Source organism: Pundamilia nyererei, unplaced genomic scaffold (assembly GCF_000239375.1).
Source record: "Pundamilia nyererei isolate P.nyererei 1_Seehausen unplaced genomic scaffold, PunNye1.0 scaffold00017, whole genome shotgun sequence".
Lineage (NCBI taxonomy): Eukaryota > Metazoa > Chordata > Actinopteri > Cichliformes > Cichlidae > Pundamilia > Pundamilia nyererei.
Window position 1 is genome coordinate 5,278,961 of NW_005187418.1, and position 5,836 is coordinate 5,284,796.

A 5,836-nucleotide genomic window follows, 5' to 3' on the forward strand; every position below is an offset into this window, starting at 1 on the left:
ATTAATAACATTTCATAATCTAATCTAATCTAATCTAATCTAATCTAATCTAATCTAAGATGTCCTCCAGGTCTTTGCTGTTAATAGGGTGAAACTGTTTGATGGTGTTTAAACAGTTTTTCGATGGACACAGTACATATCCTGAATCTGCTGTTGATGTACCAATTGCTTGTCTAATTTTTTGAATTTTTTCTGTGAAGAATTTGGCAAAGTCATTGAATGAAGTTAATCTGCCACTGACACAGGAGGGTTTGTTAGCCTGTCAACTGTAGAAAATAAGACCCGAGCATTATGACTGTTTTTGGTGATGATGTCAGAGAACTAGCAACTCCTTGCACTTGAGCTTACGCTAATGAGAAAAGAAAGAAGAAAAAAAACCAAACAAACACTTGTTTTTAGAGCTCTTTGATGGAGGGACGCTTCAGACCGTTGTCATGATTGTTGGTGAAACTACAGTTATGAACAGCTCTGGTGCTGTCGCTGGTAGAAAAATGGAGCCAAGGTCCAACAAGTATGAATTAAAAATAATAAACAAAAAAACAACCACCAAATGTAGGATGGAATGCAGGGAACGGACACGTTGATTTTAGAGGGAGAAAACCCAGCTAAGCTACATTTGCTGATGATCCTCTCATTTCATGTCGCCTTCCATCGCATCTACTGTACAAGACAGCAGAAGGAGTGACACGCACAACATCACTAAACAAAGTATGAAAAAAAAGATAGAAACAAGCAGAGTTTTTGAGTGGATGTCAAAGAAAGGAACTCTGTTCTGTCCCATTTCCAGCTGTGAAACCATCACACACTGATGCATTAAAAGGGATCAACAGCTCTGAAAACCATCATCCCATCATTAACAACACCCTGATGGATATCTTTACTTCTTATTCTGGGCTCCTCCACCAGGAGAGCATAGGACTTTACCTCATATTAGTGGAGGAGGGAAAGACTCATAGAGGGAAAAAGATGTTGAAGATAATAAGGCTGCTCACAGCTTCTAGGTCAGGAGGCTGGGACTGGTTAATTAGAGGGCTATGGTTTGGGCTTCTGTAGCCTGCAGTGTGTGTGTGTGTGTGTGTGCATGTGTAGTTATGTGTCTTCCTGGCAGGATGTGGGGCCTCGTTCCTTGGCTGTGCCATTGGCGGCTCATGGTGAGGCTTTGTTAATTTGCTGAAGTAATCGCTGCCAAAACACCCCAGGAGCTGTCACCTTGGAAGGACAAGAGGAGAGGCGACAGTGTGTGCTTTATACTGTTGTTCACAGGATGTCAGCAGCGTGACACCTGCTAATCACAGCTGCCACTTTCATGTGAGGAAATCAAGATCTTCCACAGAGCTGATTTATTCGTCAGACAAGGTGGAGCAGAGCTTCTGTGTTTACCTCTGTGTTTCTTGGTGAGGTCGCATCTGATGATATATAGGCTGTGTACACACAGGCCAGACCCTGATGTGCTACACTGAAATTACTCCCCAAAAAACTCATTGAGAAACTGGTGTGCCTCAGGATTGGGGCTTCTGGTCTAATAGATACTGGTGACAGTTTGGGAGGGATGAAAAATACAGCTAATCAATAAGAAGCAGAGGAAAATGCCGTGTGAGGTGCAAGACATGGTACCACACTCCCATTTTTCCACCATGTCTCCTAGAAAGTACTTATTTCTTATCTAGTACTCATTTGGGTTGGTAGGAAGTATAACTGTTGCTCAGATTATGTTTACAGGCAACAATTTTTTCTTCGTTTTTGCTCTTATGAGCAGTGGTAACAAGGAGTCTGGCGTTAATGGGGTTAATATAAACAGCAAAAGATTTTTACATCCTGCAAAGAAAGTGTGGGTGTGTTTTTAATATTGTAGCTTGAATTAAGGTTGTAACTTAAGAGATGTAGCCACTATGGAGTGAGCTTACATTTTAAAGCCTTGGTTAGCATTTTGGCTTCATAGTATCTGATGTGTTCCCTTGTCTTTGTCATCATGCTTGTTGCTGTGGGTTTCATGTTTTCCTTATCATCCTGTTTTAATATTGATTATTATTAGCACCTACAGCTACAGCAGTGTCTGCATATACTCCGCCTGTCCCTCAGAGCAGCCATGTCTCTAACAATGCAAAACTTTAAGCTTTAAAACAGATTAAACTTGGAAATTACATTGAAGAAATCACTGCCCTCTGTAGTTGTGATGGAGGGGAAGTTTAGCTGCAGTAATGCTGGGCTGCTCCAGATCTAGCTATTCTAACATGGTTAGACTCACTTTACAAGAGTCTGTTGTAGTCTGAAGAAAAAAGGACAAGCAGCCTACTTTGATTAAAAATGATTAAAGAGCAGAGAAAAAATGCATTTCAGTAGTTTGTTTAAACACTAGATAATTGATCTGTTAATTAGATTGACAATGGTCTAATTCAGTTACATATCTCTGTGTTTAAAATTCCCTGACCAAAATTGATCTCAACTTAACAAACAGTCGAGTTACTTTTACACCAAAGCATTTATTGTCTATGATTGTACCAGCTGTTACAGAAAGTAGAAGCAAATATAAATTTTTTAAAGCCAAAACGAAAATTGCACATCCAAACGTGCTCTGGCCTCCATCTGTATTGTTCTGCTTATTTGATTTCCTTCTCCCTCAAAACAGATTTGAATCACAGCCTCGGCCTTCCTGAATGGCCGAGCTCATTCCCCTCCCAAAGATGGGAGTGATTGTGGGGCATGAGCCTGAAGATTGCTGAAGTAATTAACGTTCCTGCCGGCTGGCAGATCCAATCGTCTCGTCTCGGATACAGCGGGAGCTGCTGCATGCCCGCACGTTCACGCACACAAGCACGCACAGACATGCACGTGGAGTCTCAAATTCAAAGTTTAATTGCATACTGTAGCACAATAAAATATGTCCTCATATACACAGACAGCTGTCACACTCAGAATGCTGTACTGCTTTGATGATTTAGTTAATATGAAAGCGAAAGTCAAAACAACCAGAGCGTCTGTCATCTACAGCACGTTCTTGCATGTACGTATGCCAGTGAAATAGCAATGATGTTGTTTTTCAGTGCTTGTGTATCTCTCTTTAATTTTAATAAGGCCATCATTACAAAATAGTACTCCTTCACGCAGCTGTAATTTCACCCAAGATTTGAAGATGCTTGGGATCTTTTCACTGGAAGGTTTTCCACATTTCCTGGTTTTCCATATTGTCGTCCTGCAATTCAAATGATAATCCTTCCTCTGTCAGACACAGAGAAATAAATCTCTCCTTACCTCTCTTTGCTCTCCTGCACACTTCCCACCTGTTCTCATATCAGCTGTCCTAATATTTTTCTCTTATCCTTCTCCTCTTCTCTCCTCATTCCCTCCACCTCCCCTACCTTATTCTCTCCATCTCCTCGCCGAGCCACCTCATCTCGTGCCCTCCTCCTCGCTTTCTGTCTCTCCTCCTGTGACAATTCTCAGCCATCTCCTTTGCCATCTCTAGTTTCCCTCGACAATCTTTTTTCCTCCACTCAACTCTTGCTCCAAATATTTTTCTTCTCTTCATTTCTACCCACACATTTTGTCCTCTCATCTCATCTCATCTCATCCCCTCTTCCTCTTTCCTTTTCCTTCTTCTCACCTATCAGGGAGGGCAAGCCAGCCTTTTGTCTCAAGGTGACTCAGAGCATCTGGAGCTGTTGCCGCGATATGTGAAGCAATTTATTCGCAAGCGGGAGGTGTGAGGAGACCGGACTCCGGCTCTCTGGTGACTCCAGACGTTGTGGCCGTCGACCCTGTCAAGGTTGCTGCTTGTTTATATCCGTATATAAAAAAAAAAAAAAGAAAAGCATATGCATAATTAAAAATTAACTGGGCTGCCAGATTCAGTTTGTGCTTCTTGGCATTAATTTTATTTAAAAAGAGGTCATAAACAAGCAGATTTACACACTGGATGAACGAGTCGAACATCCCAGTGTGAAGTGAGGTGTGTCAGTGCAAATGACAAGATGAATGGATGAATAATGTTTTACCTTCAAGGGTGGTCTTTATAGACTACTGTGTCCTGACATGAAAATTAAATCAGCAAGCTGTTAAAGGTGCCTAATTGTTCTTCATTTCTTCATGTGCTTCCCTCCCCTTTCATCCGTGTCTGGGATTGAGATGCCATATGTTTATGTGTGTCAGTATGTATTTATAGATGGAAAAAAATGATTTGAATGTGTAAATGTTGTGCAAGTACTTCATATTAAAAACATGTCAATGTGTTGGTCTCTGTGTGTGACGTTGGCAGCCTGTCCCAGGTGCTCCATTGATGTTTTCATATGCATGAGTCACATCTTTCATCATTTGGCAGGACAGGTCCTTCATCAGTACTGATGGAGCCTCTACACACATGTAATCAAGACACAGGCACACAGACACACACACACTGGAATACATCCAGGTTTCCAGGCATTTAGTCACCTCAAGGAATGCAAATGACTGTGCTTATTTTTTTTTAAAATTCAAAGCACTCAAGTAAAACACTGAAATGATTTTCTGTACAGTGTCTCTCACAGTTATTGTGTGGCTATTACCATTATCTGCTAGCTGTGCCAGCCTTTTCATGCTGTGCAACAACAACAAAACAGAAGAGTCTGCAGCCGTTTTTGCTGTCCTTAGGCGCAGTGGTTCATCGAGCAAGTGTCGCAGCCTGCACAGTGTGTGTATACAAAGACATATGACTTGTTAAAAAGAAGAGACTTGTTGGAATTAAAAATAATCAAATGACTGATCATCAACAAGTGTGACCATCTCTATGAAAGCTGTGGTTTTCACAGTGTTAACGCAATGACACAATCTTCGCGGCAGTGAAGGCCCCAGCATATACACCCTAAGATCAGACCATGCGATACTGGGCTACATCTGAGACTCTGCAGGCTTCAGTTAGTATGTTAAATGTTAAAATGAATAACAGTGCAGTTATAAAAAGACTAAAACCATATAGGTTTGTTTTCTTTTGTGAAGGATTTCCAGGAAAAATCTTAATCTGTTTAAAACATCCGCTTTATCCGAGACCGGGTCGCGGGGGCAGCAGCCTAAGCAAAGAAGATGGATGAAGATGTTTAAAACATTTTTTGGCCATAATGTGCATAGTTCAGCCGAAGTCCAGATCTCAGTCTGATTGAAATGCTATGCAGGACCTTTAGAAAAATGTCTATAAACAAATGTCTGAAAACCTCAATGAACTGTAAGAAGAGTGCGCTTATTGGTTATTGTTGCTAAAGGTGGTTCTGCAAATTACCTAATCATGGGATTACTTAGTTTTACTTCGACTGCAAAGAGTCCAGTGAAGATTTTCTTTTCCACATGCAAGTAACAAATACAAAATGCAGTTTTAAAATTGTTTTAGTTATTAGGGGGAAAAAGCTATTCAAACCAACAAATTTAAGTCCAGACTAGGCCACAGCCACACCAAAATCTTCATTTTGTCTTTTTAACCACTCAGAGGAGGCTTGCTTTTATGTTTCTGGCCATTGTCTTACTGAATAACACAAGTAAGGCTACGCTTCAAAGCATTTCCTTCAGGATTTTCTAGTAGACAGCAGAAATCATGATTCCATCAATTATAACAAGTCGTCCAGGTCCTGAAACAGCAAAGCAGCCCTAGACCACCACACCACCTCCACCACGTTTAACTGTTAGTATGATGTTCTTTTAATAAAATGCTGTGTTAATCTTATTTGGGCAAGTGTGACATTCAGATCTTCAAATGTTGTTCCGGGTTCTTCTGTGACCTCTTGGATGTGGTGGGCTCTTGGAGCAATTTTGGTGGTCCAGTCAATTTTACGAAGGTTCACCCGTGTTTCTCGCTGTGACTTTTGATTTTTTTTTT